The sequence below is a fragment of the Glossina fuscipes genome, unplaced genomic scaffold (genome assembly GCF_014805625.2).
Source record: "Glossina fuscipes isolate IAEA_lab_2018 unplaced genomic scaffold, Yale_Gfus_2 3, whole genome shotgun sequence".
NCBI lineage: Eukaryota > Metazoa > Arthropoda > Insecta > Diptera > Glossinidae > Glossina > Glossina fuscipes.
In genome coordinates, this window is record NW_023998417.1 from 9,681,776 (window position 1) to 9,697,399 (window position 15,624).

Sequence of the window (15,624 nt, forward strand, 5' to 3'; positions counted from 1 at the left end):
TCCTGTGTAAGCAAAGTGTTAAATATTAATTATTCTCAAAGTGATGGCTAAACGTGTTATCTAACATCTGCAATCCTGCCTACATAGGATTGTATCTGGCATTCATATTTTTGTGAGTCAACCAATGGATGCCCCCATTAAAACAAATAATAATATTAATTATAAAAATTACGAATAAAATAAGAACAAGTCATAATACATTAATAGCGGAAAGAACAATAATAATTAAACAAGATGATGATGATGATGATGATCTTTTACGGAGGAAAACAACGCCGAATAAACCATATTTCTCTAATAATTTAAGAATTTTCATCAAGCTTTTTAAATTCTTATTCAAAATTTAATTCATTTACATTTTGTTAAAGTTTTGAATTAATTATAAAAGTCGATTAAAAAACTTCCCGCAAAAGTGAACAACATTTGTCCGAAATTCTAAAGGAATATGTAAATGTAGAATAAAAAAAAAAAAAATCTATTAACAAAATTGAACTAAACTAACATCTTATATATAAAATTGTTGTTGCCGTCTAATAACCTTATAACGACACTAAGCATCATTTAACAATATAACAGAACACCCAGCCAATGTAAAAATACCGTCAGTACATATGGTGCATGTAACCAACGCGGCTTCCAGTCGATAGTATAAAGACAAAAATATAGAACAGTTTTTACCTTGTGGTCACGTCATGCAGTTGTGAATATATGTAAGGATCAACATCTAAGCGACCAGCTACCGATACTGTTGCTTTTGTTACACACTTAACGACCTTAATGGCCAACGACAGTCAGGAGACCTTTCGCAGCGAACGTAGAAAGACATTTTATCGATACAGTTCATAAATTTTAAAAATTATTACCCGTAGCCGCATAGATACGTATACGTTCAACGTTGTCAATATTAAAACTTACGTGTTACACTGTTGCGCACAAAGTAGGAAACAATACATAAACACAGACACAATTTAAATTTTGTTTTTTTTTTTTTTTTTGTTTTCTTATTTTGTGCTTTGAGAAAATAAAGGTAGCCATGATTTACTTTTATTTTCATGCAAATGAAGTTTGATACTACGCCAGTCGCTTGACAGATAATAAAGAGCTTTTAATAATTAAAAAACAAAAAAATACTGCAACACCACAGCGTTTTTTGGTTAAAAGTTTTAAAAATATTTAAGAATTTCTTCTTCTTGCTTTTTATGCATGAGTTGAATAAACAAATATTCACATTTGTTTATCGACTCGCTTTAATAGAATACGTGTTTTGGCATAAAGATCGCCGCTAAAAAGAATCTGCATAAAAATTTCTTATATCACTTCAAATGGTTTTTCTTAAACAAAACTTGTTCTCGATGTATATGAAAATTATTGTCTGTCTAGCATATTTTTATTCAGTTAGCTCACATATACGACTCACTGTTCGTATGAATGTGAAAGTGGGTGTGATAAAGAAGAAAAAAAAAAAAAAAAGAAAGAAAAAAACCATTTCTGCAAAGTGTCCATAAAATCGTGTGTCGAACATATATTGACATTCCTTTTGGTTTAAGTACCTCTTTGTTTGCTTACAAGGGTTCATGGAATCTTTTTATCACTTACTAAAAACTGCTACTGCTTTCGTTATACAAAGTATTTGTTACCGTACATAACAAAAGTAACCCAAGACATATGACTAGGAGGGCGATTCATATTTATGCTGATGTCGAAATTCGAACATTGCATTGGATCCTCATCCTTGGGAAGAATGTGTTGTTTATAATATAATGGAGTATAGTGACAGATTGGACTGGATTGGTCATAATGATCTTTAGGAAATTTTTGAAAGAAATTTTTTTTTTTTTGTTTGCAAAAGGATTCTAGAAATTATTTGCAGAGGAGGCTTTTACAGCTTTTATATAAGATAATCTTTTACTTACGATATTCATGTTTGCTTCTTCGTACTCCTTTCACGTGTCCTACCCATGCGGAACTGGGAATGGATTATCCGTGCGAGGAATTCTTCAACATATAATTATTTCCCTTTGTCAAGACCGTCGGAAAAAATTCCACGACGGCCAGACGGCATTTTCGCTTTAGAAACAACAGCACGCTTTCTTGTGTTAAAAGACGCTTCAATAGTGCAGTCAATCAATCAGTAAATCAGACAACCAGTCAATCAGTCCGTCAATAGGCATATACCAAAAAAAGGATAAATGCAAAGCAGTTTTTCTCTTTCATTTCGTTAAGAAACTGTAGGCCATATTTAAGCCTACGACTATCGTAAGATATTCGCATCGTCTACAATACATTTTTTTTTTTTTTTTTTTTTTTTTTTTTGTTGAAAGCTTCGTCCAAAAATGTTTGCTTATGTTAAATGCTTTAGACAAACAATTGGTTCACGATTATCATAAACCTTTACTGCGTTTGCATAAATTTCATTCGTTTATATTTCCCGTAACGGCAGCCGTTCATCAAATAATCTTAACAAAAATATCTATCTACCTCATGAGGAAACTCATGGAAGACGATGCAAAAAATTTTATATAAATTCCTTAATAATAACGTTACTCGTAAATTCTATTTCCAAATTATTATAATATTGAACGCTAATTTAAACAATACGCTTAACATTCATCCCCATTCATCCGTTGTTCGCTCTGTACCTTGCTGATTAGATTTAAGCAGAAGAAAAGTTACACAAATTTTCCAATTTTGCATACTTTTTGGCATAATTTTCATCCATTCAATATTTATTATAAGGATTTTACCTTCAGGCGCACATTCCTTGCGTATTATTCGCAAATAATTTTTTTTTTTTTTTTTTTTTTTTGTTGTCTCATTGCTCGCGCTGTTATCATTGCTGTTCTTGTGTGTGTGTGTGTGTAGTATTAAACAACCACTCCTTACACTTACTTATTTTACTACAATAGACGTCGTCTTCAACAACTGCTTTACAATGCGTCTAAATTTAATTTTTCTCTTTTTTTTTTTTTTTATTTATAGCCTCTCTCTCTCCGCTCTCGTGCATGCAGTCAAAGTTTCGCCTAATATCCTTTTCGAAAACAATGCTATACCTCCTTTTGTTTTTTTTTTTTTTGTTTTGTTCATCTTTTCCAATAATAATTTAATGGTTTCATATACGTACTATACGTACTATAAATACGCATTCATCTCTTGAGTGAGTGAGTGTGTGTGTTTTCTCTTCTTTTTTTCCAGTATTTTATAGCTTTCTAATAGCTTCCTTAGTCGTTATATCGTTGTATCTTTTGTTTTATTTACTCAATTTCTCCGTTTTCTCCGTCAGAAACTTTGCACAGATTAAAGTTGCGTTACCTTGTTGCGTTTCCTTTTTTTGCGATTTTCTTTGTTCATGCAAGGATGAAAAAAACCACATTTTGCATATGTATATATATATATATATATGAAAATACAATATATAATCTCGTCGCTTATTGCTTCCGGTTGTTAAATATTAAATATTGAACTTTGTTATATAATATATATTACATGCTCCTTGGAATGAGCAATTTCTCGTGCTCGTATACATACGGTTAGGGGAATGATTTTAAAAATAGAAAAAAAATGAAGACATGAACGAAATAATGTCTAATCAGAATATTCGAAAAATTGTAAACACCATGTAAACAGCAGGAATATGTACGAGAAATATTGATGAAGGTAAGCAGAATATAACGAAATTCTTATAACATACAACAAAATTTTGAGTAGTACAATGTGCAGAGATAGTCAGACTAGCGCATAAAATAAAATTAAGCCTCGTATTACTTTTTCAGGTTTTCCTTGTTCCTCTCCTGCAAAAACAAATAAAACAAAAGATTATAGCAATTTTCGCCCTTTAATATACGTACAACAAGGTCGATTAGGCTAATAGCGTGGACTTATGTCAAAGAAGTTATTATCTTTCCTGCGTCTTTACTTTCACAAATAAACTGCATGGTCTTAAATTTTTATTGAATGGGCGACTTTCCACAACTACCCTTACCAGAGTAAAATTAAAAGATCTTCCTCTTCTTTGTTTCTTCTTCTTTCTCCTAAATGTTCAACGAGTCAACAAGTGAATTGATTCGCTGCGCTGTAAAAGAAAGGCTTAGGATGAACATGAAGTTCTCTGTTCGGGTCTTAGCAAGAAAAGAGGAGTGAGCTTGATTAAGTTTTTTTTTTTATTTTTATAGTAATTTTGTCATAATCTTGGCTGCACTCAAAAAGAAGCTTCAGAGACGCTGTAATCTATGCGGTATTCTCGTCCAGCGTACAATTCCGAATCTGTTAAGCCATGTCTGTCCATCTGAGTGTGTGCGTGAGACTCTCCTCATCGCAAAAATAAAGATATCTACCTCAAGTTTGGTAAAAACATTGGAAATTTCTGTGCGCAGGTTAGTATTGAAAATGGGCCAGAGCTGATCAGAGCGCAAATCGGCAGTGACGCGCAAACTGAACGCTACACCGATTTTCTAAGCAATATCACGATCGAATCAAAAAATCAAAATCAGAAATGCTTTCTCTTCATCATCGGGCAGTGCGCTTACATTGAGAATGATTTCATTTAATGGTCGAATAATAGAATCCGAAATCAATGTAATTTCAGCATAACTTCACCGGAATTCCATATGACAAAACCATGACATTTTGGTTAATTTCAGTGGAAATTACGGAAATCACCGAAATCACTGAAATCACTCACAGTGTAATTTTGCATTGTGCGAAGCGTCATTTCAGAGAATAGCTTTATAATCAGCAAAGCCTTTGTTCTTAATATACTTAACACTGTGTGTGCAAATACTGGCCATTCTTAGGGCAACTCGTCAAAAAAGGGCTCATTAAGTTAGCGCCTGGGGGCGAAAGAGTGCATGTCTGCGGACTCAACCAATGCGTATTCAATAACTCGCTGAATTCCTTCTGAACTTCTATGTCCTCTAATTAGGTTTCCTTGTAGGTTTATCGATCCATGAATTTTGTCAAATATCTGACGACTTCTTTCGCATTAGCTACCGCTTATAGATTGGCACTTGGGGAAGGATGCCTTTAAAAATGTTAATCTTCACCCGGGACGTTAAATATTTTCATAAAGTTTGGCAAATATATTTGCTTTTGCTGTGCACTACTTTCATATTGTCCTCGACTACTTTGATTATTTCGATCAGATAGATTCTCTTATTTGCAAACTCTCTTCGTTTCTCTTTCTCACTCATACATATATATATATATATGCATTAAAAAGTATATTTGAAAATTGTTTTAATTACCAAGATTGCAAACATTTGTTTAACTCGCACAAACATTGAGCAATTAATGCATAAATTAACCTTCTTAAGCGGAAGAGGAAGAACTTCTTTTAAAAACACAGCAGATAAAACTCTCTCTTACAAAACAAAACTTTTTGCTTTTTTTTTCTTCTTCTATTTTTTTTTTTTTTTTTTATTTATTTTCTTAACTCTTCGAAGAATGATAGATAAAAAGCCAGCCGTATTGTGTAGTGCGCTGTGCAATAAGAAAAAAAGTGAAAAAAGCTTTTGACATGCGAATAAAACACGAAAGCCAAACAAGCTGCTTAAACAAATGAAGAAAACAAGCGGATAAAGTGACTTAAAAGCAAAGACAAACGCATTTGATAAAGTTCGTAAGTTAATTATAATTTTAAATGGTTTGAGAATAAAGAACAGGTGAATGGGTTGAGAAAGAGAAGTAAACCACAAATGGAAAATAAATGCGATTCTTTGTGCGAATGCGTAGTAGGTAAGGAGGGTTCTTGTGCATATTCAATTCGAAACTCAAGGCATGCTTTTCAAAATTTTGCTTTTTTTTTTTTTTTGCTGTTGTTCTTGTTGTTTTGTTACATTTAAAAGCATCAAATTAAATTAATACTCTTTTCGTAAATTTCAAACAATTCACTTAATTAGAAAGAATTGAAATCAAGTCTATATCATAAAGTACATAAAAAATAACTTAAAATGCGTCGCCTACCGTTTTCAAAGGAAAGCGAAGTAAAACTTTCTTTCGCTTTAAATTTAAAATAAAAAAAAAAAAAGGGTAAAAGACGGAAATTTTTAGCATGACTTGAACGGAAGCGATTTATTAAAATTTCAATCCGAACAGATAAACACACACAGCCATACATATATATATAGATATATATATATATATATATATACAGATAGATAGAATAATGTCTACCAGAAAACATCTGCTGCCAAAACCGAACAACATATACGTACGTGTATATCTATCTAACTGTGCACAAACGACATTAAAAACACAAACAACCTGTAAATCTTCAATTTTCAGACCAAGTCTCATATACAAGCCACAAATGTGTAAAAGCATCGCATAGAATATACACAGAATGCGAACGTAACGGCAGTAGCAGGAAAGTAAAAACGTAAAATGAATACGAAAATGTTGCAAAATGTTTGCGATTTTTATCGCCATTCAATAGATAGAATAGAGTTTTTAGTGGGTCTATTAGACAAACTCACGTAAACGTATGTATGCCTGCATATATGTATTAAACATGTATGTCGTTGTTGTATTGTCGCAGCAACGGAAGTTATGCACGTTTACTCTGCAGTTGTTCTTCGGGCTTTCCTTCTATATATAAATATATGTACATGTATATCTATCTATATATGCGTACACTTTTAACCTGTTAGTATATATTACGCAGGGTTTCCGTTTCCTTTTAAACTTTGATTTAAAGGTGACAAACAATTCAAGTATGTGTTGAAAGTTTTCTTGTCAGCTTTGTTTCATTTTTTTTTTTTTTTCAATTGTGAAAAATTACTTTTGCATAGAGGAGAGTAAAATGTATTCAATAGCAGACATTATTTGGCAGATGATTTATTATGAATCGAACGGTTGCCTAGATAAAAAGAAATTAATTTCGATTTCTCTTTGTCTCCACTGCTTGGATGGAGTATCAATAATGTCAGAAGCGACAACATTACATATTATTTTAGTCTTTTATTCCTAGATTACAAGTTATCATATATTTTATTTAGGGAGTATATTACTGGGAGTGTGAATCCTTTAACACTTTTGTAAAATACAATCGGCAAAATGTGACAGTCGAATAATAATGTGACAAACAAGATAACAAACAATTAAATTGATCTTCGCGTAGTATGCGACAAGCTCATGAATTTAAATTTTAGATACTAAACGAAAGTTGAATACTTAACCGTTGACCGTTCTTTTCATATTGATAGTGTAATGCTTAGCTTAGGATGAATACAATGGCCTTTGACATTACTCATAGCTTTCAACTATATATTTAGAGAGATAGTGCTACGTTTGTGTGATGGCTGCTGTCACTTGATTATATCTTTGCTGCAATTTCGCTATCATTTAAATTGGAATCGTATTAGATTGAAATTAAAAATTCCCCCCTCCTTCATGAAATTGTGCAATAAAGATGTAGATCCATTTACAAGTATCCTTCGACAGCAGAAATCTACGCTCTACTCTACATACTGACGCTGGAGTGGAAAATGGCCTACTCAATTAGAGAACAGTAAACTCTCCTACCATCTATTTTGATAGGTAACGACAAATTTGTAGAAAATATATATATTATGGTAAACAAGCCTAAATTCTAATGAGACCTATTCCCATAGATGACGATGGATTCTACTGCTTTCTTAAATACTAATGGATTGTGATAGTTTATCTTCTGACAAGTAAGAGCGAACTTTAGTAAGGTCTATTGTAAAGGGTAAATGGTAGTCCATTCACTTAGTTAATAAGGATTCCTAGTACAGTGCATTCTAATAGGTAACGGGGAGCATTCATAACAACCTGGTAAGCAAGCCTGAATTCTAATTAGGCTTTTTATTATAAGTAGCAATGGTTTCCAATGCAGTTTACTCTACTAGGTGATGGTGAATTCAAATATAGTTTATTCCGACAGTTGAAGATAGATAGATTCTAATGAAAAAATTACTTATCTATACATGTCAACAGTACGAGTAGTTGAGGAGCACTTTAATTGTGATGACGAATACTTGATCAATATCTTCTGTTAATTAATTATAGCAATATTTTGATGTACATATTGATTATATAGGCAGGGTGTCATCCGATGAGAGATTAGTCTATCGCTATAATTTAATTTTCAATTTTTGATTTCCATTAATTTCACCTGAGCAAGCAGACAAAACTCAATTAATTCAATGATTAGAGAATAAAATATTTAACCAAAAGTCATGTATAGGGCTTTCAATATAATAGTATGTAAGTATGTTCAGGTGTCCCAAAGATTTACTTTAAACTGCTGCACTGTCTCTTTCTATTCACAAATTCAACTTTTGAATAGGAGCAATGTTTATACACAAATCAGAATATTGGCTATGGGACCCATAAACCGTTTTCTCATATTTATCTCAATTCTTTTCATGTTTAATTTTTAACATGACAGTGACGTAGAACTATTCTATTATATAACATATGGATTCTTTCTCTATTCTTTAGTTTATTTAATTGTTTTTTAGTTTCGTAGCTTTAGATGGATTTTTAAGCCCTTTTTTAAATTATTAATGTTTCAAAAGCCTTCAACACATACTTGCTTACAGTGAATCTTTGTACAATTAAAGAAAAAACAAAGAATTTTTTCTGATTTTGTTTTTATTATTATATTGGCAAAGCAATACGTGTACATAGAACACATACAACAATACAGTTTGCATTTAGTCTGTTTCTTTTGTTTTTTCAAATTAAATGAAAATAAAAATATTGTGAAAAATGCTTACTCCCGAATTATTTTACTACATGACTGATGAATGGATGTAAAGTTCATAAAGAAAGCCGCCTCCAGCTCTCCAGCGGTTTTTAACAGTGTAATCTTGTGTACTTATCATTTCTTTCCAAAAAAAAATTTTTTTTTTTTTTTTTTGCGCGTCCTTTTCGATAAAGTCCGCCCAGTATTTAAATAAAAAATATTTATTTTTCCTTGGAGAATTTAACTATACACCCTTAAAGACATAACCTTAGAGAATTACATGGACTTCCATGTGCCTACATTTTCTGAGCTTAAAACTAATACATACACACTCGCGCATATACGTATCCAATCTAAAAGTAAATGCATTGCTATGAATGAGTATGCAAAGTATACTTTTTATTGTTGACACAACATAAGGCGTCTGCCAAAACTTATTTTCATAACACATTCTCGCACTCCGCAAACACGTTTCAAAGATGCACATTTACACGACGACACTCTCCGGTGATGCATATACATACATACATGCACAGTCCTACTCTCCTTTTTATAGTAAAAGAAAAACCAAAGCTTATTGCAATGTAAGGAAATACAAGGAAAGACGGGTAAAAAAATAAAAAGAAAATTGCACACAAAGACATGAAATTAAATTAAAATGCAAATTAAGTTTAAAAAAAAAAAAAAAAAAAAAAAAAAAAAAAAAAAAAGTAAATCTCTGAGAGGAAGAAAAAAGAAACCACAAAGCCACAAACACCCTGAAATGTGCAAAGGAAGGAATTTCCTCTTCCGCTCATTCTTGTTGTTGTCTTTTGCAATGTGTATGTGAACACAAAGGTGCTTAAAGGAAGTGACAAATTTCTTATAAATAACGCCTGGTTGTAAAATATTTTTATTTATTTTAGGTGTTAGTAAAAAATTAAATGCACACTTAACAATCAAGTCAACCAAATTGTTGCCATCTTATTGGGATTTTCTACGTGACAGCTTGAAAATATGTTGAAAAAAAACAACAAAAAAAACTTAAAAACCAGTGACTTTCAGAACTGTTTACCTACAAAACTTTTGAAAAGGAAGAATAAAGATATTTAAGTTGTCTCGTGTTGTTGTGTGGCTTATTTTTTTTTTCCTCCGCGAAGTTGCCTTTTGAAAATTTTATTATACTTTGCAAGACTGTGTTTATATATATGTATTTGCAAGTCGGTAGTCGGCAACGTTAGCACATAAATTATGTAAAGCAGTTACTATTTAATACTGTTGTAACCTTAATTTAATCTTGTAATCTGTTTTTATACTGGCAAGTGACGTATAAATTATGTTGCAAGCGAAAGTTTCAAAAAAAAAAAAAAAAAAAAAATTATAGTAAAAAAAATATACAAAGAAAAGGAAGGTCAAATAAAGCGTTATTGTCGGTAAGAAATTACATTTGTTTGGTAATATAAGTTACGTAATGATAAACTCCACTTCGTGTTGTCCAAAGTTATGCATATAGACTTTCATCAATAGAAACACTCATCTGAATAGAAAAAGTAATCGTATTGGTGAACGAGTTCGACGTGGACATTCGTTAAGTACAAAAACAAGTAAACGCATTATGGAACCTGTCACAGAGACATCGGACACTATCCTATAATTATTCATATAACGACTTTCCATAATACAGCTTTACATGGGAAATGATTGAAAAAGTGCATCGATACCATTTCGAATAGCGTTCGCCTTTGGGCCTAAAGACGTCAGTGTCACGAGAATATCTAAAAAAATTGTAGCCTGTAAATGAGTTGAATAGGAGAAAACAAGTTTGATAGACGGACCGACAAGCTTGGATATAAATAAAATGTGGATCTATATGGAATCGTCCTAGATACTGTATACATCCGTATAAACTTATATACCCTTGTATCGCAAATGGCATATTGAGTATAATTACACCTGAATTACTAACATAATGAGAAAAAGAACACAAGCCGATGTTGCATTTTCGTTGGGGTTACTGCAGAATTTCATAAGTAAATTCAAAATAAATATAGTAACACTTGACTAATGTCATAGTTTGTGGTTAAGCTAAGTTCACTTCTAGATCTGTAGCGCAACTTTCAAGTTCTACTCGAGATATATATTAAAATAGCCAGTGGTAAGCATATTCTCTTAACGGGAGATGATAGGCCGTAGTATGTTAGCGAAGAATTATATTTTTTACTTTAAAAGTTAGTTCCGAAGCATTTCCTGTAAAGTTCATTAATAGTCAAAGCTCAGACGCAATGATGCTATAGTCAATTTAAAAATTTCTAAAAATGCCAACCTCACCGACCGACATCTTATGCAATCACTTATGTTCATTCTTTTCACCGTCAATTTGTAGAGATACCAATAAAATTTGGAATAATTTGGTCAAAAGCCAAACAATTAGTACGGAAACAATGGGCCAATATTGCGTTGATGGAACTAAAATGCTTTATTACTCAAACATAAATTTTATGCAACGAATGAAAACAAAAACGCAAAAACATAGGCGAAGTGTTATGCAGATGCAAACGAACGATACACATATGCATCTGGATATGTATGCATATACACGCGCATAAACATGTGCTAAGCAGCAATAGCCAATGGTGCAATTTGAGAACCGGAAATGCACACGCGATTATATAAAAAGCATACTGTGTGCATATGTACGTGTGATGTTGAATTGCATACGCTTTACTTCCATATAAATGTAATGAAAACATTAAAAAGAAAAAACAAAAAATTGTTCTATATATAAAATTCAAACAAAAGTCGATAAAAATATTTAAAATAAAAGAGTTGCATGGGAAAGCAGCTTTGGGGATATGAAAAACAAAAACCGAAAGAGAGAAAAAAAAAAAAAAAAGAAAAATTTCAAAAGTGGAAAACAAAGTGTACTTGAAAAAGTTTCCGGTGAACGGTAGTAGCAATAATACAAAACACTATAACAAGCGGGTAAGCGCTATATAGGGTTTGAGTCCACAATAATATGTAATTCCATGCATCTCTCTTACCACTCACTGCGAATGCAGTCTCTAACAAAAGTGAAAGGTTTTCGTACATAGTAAGGCGTAGCGTAAAATGAGATATTCAAGTTGATTAGAAGGTTTGTCCCTTTCGTTAAGATCACTGTCCTTCTTAATCTTCGCTTACTTCTTTACGAAATATCTGAAGAGAAGAAATTTTATTCTATCATCGAAAAATATGACTTGAAAGAGATGAGAGGCGGACGATTGCTCTGTTGTGTTCTATTAAACGTTACATCAAGCTTCGTGTGTATCAATGTTCCATTCCAAATTAGTTACAAGATACCCGAAATGATTGATAGGTTAAAGCTCTGCCATCTATTGATTTGTTTCCTTATCTTTGTACCCTACACATTTCGGTAGATTGTAGTTCGTTATAAACCTTTGCGTTTCGCTTTACTTTACTTTTTGTATATTTTTCATAATAAAACAATTCTTTCTCTGGGGATTTGTGATTGTGGCTTTGGCTTTACATGGTTATCTGTATTGTGTGTATGTGTGTCTCGTTTTTTTTTTTTTTTTTTTTTTTTTTTTTCATTTTTTCTCTGTTATTGCTATGCTTTCCCTTTTTTTTTTTTTTGCTTTCTCAGGAATGCCTACGTCTATGAATGTTGGAAATTGTTCAATGAATTGTGAATTTTATTTTCAATTTGACATCAATTTGTTTTTTGCTTTGCATCTGATTGTTTTCATAGGCCATGAATTTCTCTTTGTTTTTTTTTTTTTAATTTTTTTATTTTTTCTCCTTTTTTTGTTTTTGCAGGGAAATATGCCCACGACACCTGCATATATGCGAAAAGGTTTATTATTGGTTATAAACCCCTTAAAATTTCTGTATATTAAAATATTATTTAAAAAAAAAAAAAAAAAAAAATTTCATTGTGTGTGCATTTTATGGTGAAGCAAATATTCAGCTTTTATATCCTTTGATGACAATAAAGCGAAATGAATTATATTGCGCGGCATTGAACTTTTTTCATTTTTTTTTTTTTTCGGCACGAAAACAGTTGATATATGTATATGCATGTACATATACGTATACATATATACGTATATATATATGTTCGTCGATTACATTATATTCATTCGTTCCATTTCGCATATATAGTCAGTCCTACACACCGTAGACGTGAGAGCCTTCCAATAGATAGCTTTTCATGGCTGTTGAGTGTTGAGTGCATCATCGCGTTTTTGTGTCCCTGTGTATAGACATATAAATCAATGCTAGACTTTATTGTTTATTGTTAAAAATATTGTTTGTTTAATATTTACTGATCATCATATAGATAAAAATAAAATTTATATTAAAAGTAAGAAGAGCTACTGCTACGCTTTACATATATACCCACTTTATATTGAGTTATATGTTTTCATGCATCAAAATGTGCTGTATGTTTGCATTCATTGTGCACACATTTTTTATTCGTTTTAAGAAAATTTCAATATGTAAAAAAAAAAAGGAAAAAGCTTTTAATTTCATTATAAAACAATAAATTTGTCTAACTTAAGTAAGTTTAGACGCGACAGTTGAAATCAAGTCGAAAATAAGTTACTAACAATGATAACATCTTTTAATGCAATATCAGTATAGTGAAATGTGTTCGCCTTTAAAGCTATTACTTAGCCTTAGCTTACTATACATGACTTTCTTCTCTCCAATGAATAGCAAAAAGCGATTTCAAGCGAATGTGTGCGTGTGTATGCTTGTGAATTAGCAGTTCCTTGTTTAGCGAAAACGTCCCTGCTCGGAAAGTCGATTGAAACAGGGTCGCTTTTAATTTACCAAAACACTTCATGTGTCTGTTAAAGCTAATGCTGGAATCGAAAGACGTTAACCTTTTCAATAGATGCACGTATACAGCTATTGATGCATTGTCATAACGGTAGTTCGCTTGACGACCGATATGTTGTACAAATGCCAAATTGATTGACAAGTAACTAACACTTTCCTCCCCTTCTTGATTTATTCCCACTCAGCTGTATTTAGCGTTATTAAGCATATCATATATGATAGTCCATTTATTTATTTATTTATTTATTTATTTTTTTTTTGGCAAGCATTTGAGGCGTCTGTGCTGATAAGATTAGTTGGGCTTTTGAATTGTGACGACAACAGAAAGATTTTATTCTGTTTAGTTTTGCATTGATTGAAGTCATGCAGCGTTTCCCTGTTCTAGCCGAACTATATCTTAGCTTTGAGGTATGACCAAGTTTTTCTAAGTGCAAGCCGAACTGATGATTAAATAATGGTTAAAATGGTTAAGAGCTTTCCCGAATCATTTCAACTTCTGTATTTCACCTTTATCTATGACTTGTCTTCCATTACTTTCTCGTCATCTGTCGCTTCAAATTCACTTGCTTTTATTTAATTAGTGTACCTTTCCGAGCTGTCTTCAAATCAGATTCGTGACGATCACAGCTCGTGCAAGTGATGGAAATCTCCTCGATAAAGGCAAAAAAAAAAAATTAATGTCGAGTAAAAGATCGTTTAGACATCGTTTAAGTGTTGTAATTAAAATTCGCAAGTTGATCGTTATAGGGGTTAGGCGATATCATTCGATGTAGATCAGTTATTGAATGAAGCGATGACTGCAGTAACAATACACTATGCTTGCATGCATTGTTAACTTTTTGGGCCTCTTTTCATGCCTGCATGCATCGATCTGCAGAGGCGAGCGTTACTTCAGAAAGCATTGGTCGCCTCATTTAAACATAATTGCGCTAAATTTTCAGACAAGTTGAAGATTTTACCATCAAAGAAATGGAAGACATTGTATAGGTAATAATAAGATGAATATTTTGGATACGGTTTTCTCCTTTGAGATTTTCGTCGATTTTTGTCGTGTAATCGTAGACGCCAACAGCAGCGAGTCATTTAAAACCGTTGGACGTAGGTTAAATGTGTTATTTTCACCATTCCGTGGAAGAAAGGAATGTTGGACTTCTTCTCCGCTTGCATCTCCAGTCCTTATCATTTGACCATGTTCGTCCACTTGCCTGTGTGTTCGCGGATAAGTTTTAGTGGCTGTTACAGTGGCTCCGCTTATTGCCGCCAACTTTCAAATTGTTGCCTCTCATTTTCGTTGGCATGCTAAGCGTTAACTGATAAGTCCAACTACACCTTTTGCCAAAAGCTCCAGTTTACGCGTCCGTTTTCGACAAGAGTGCATGTTGATATGGTATATTTGTTATATATATAGTATTATTGTTCGATTTAGGACATGGCATCTCTCCTGTAAATTTTTATCTGCTTTCCGTAGAAATATGAAATTTATTTTCATCTCTTATATGGGATTATTTTATTTTACCATTAAAAGTTAACTTTTCTCATAAAAGAAAATTTAACAAACAAAAGTTTTATTTCGCTTATATTTGCTTTTTATTTTTAATATTTCACTTCTATACGTTGGCGCCATTTTATTACCTTTTGAAAAGTTATCATCTCGTTAGAAATTGTGCCTAAAAAAAAAAAAAAAAAAAACTTTTGTTTATGACCTCTCTTCCAAGAATAACTCTCTTTATATACATATATATATATGACCTGAAAAATAATGACCGGAAGTAAAAGTAGAAGCAAACACTCGTTACAAACATATCTATTTTCTTAAACAATGGCTTGTAAAAGAAGTTACACTTGTAAGAGGAAACCCAAAAAGAAAGTTTTCTACGATTTGTACATATATATATATATATATATATATATAAATATATATATGTTGCGTGTGCATATATGTCGAATATAAACTATAATAAAAATGAAAAATTTTAAGTGCTTTATCTATTTTCCTTTCTTCTTTTTTTTTTGTATTTAAAATTTTCCAAAAATTTTTCATTTAATGTCAATTTAATTATTTTAAAATTTTATCATGCAATACCTTAACTAAT

At 31.9% G+C, this 15,624-nt stretch overlaps 1 protein-coding gene across 1 annotated transcript in view; it reads left to right on the forward strand.

Moving 5' to 3' along the window:
• Positions 1-15,624, forward strand: part of LOC119634529 — a 113,692-nt gene that overhangs the window by 84,736 nt on the left and 13,332 nt on the right. The gene's annotated exons all lie outside the window — the stretch shown is intronic.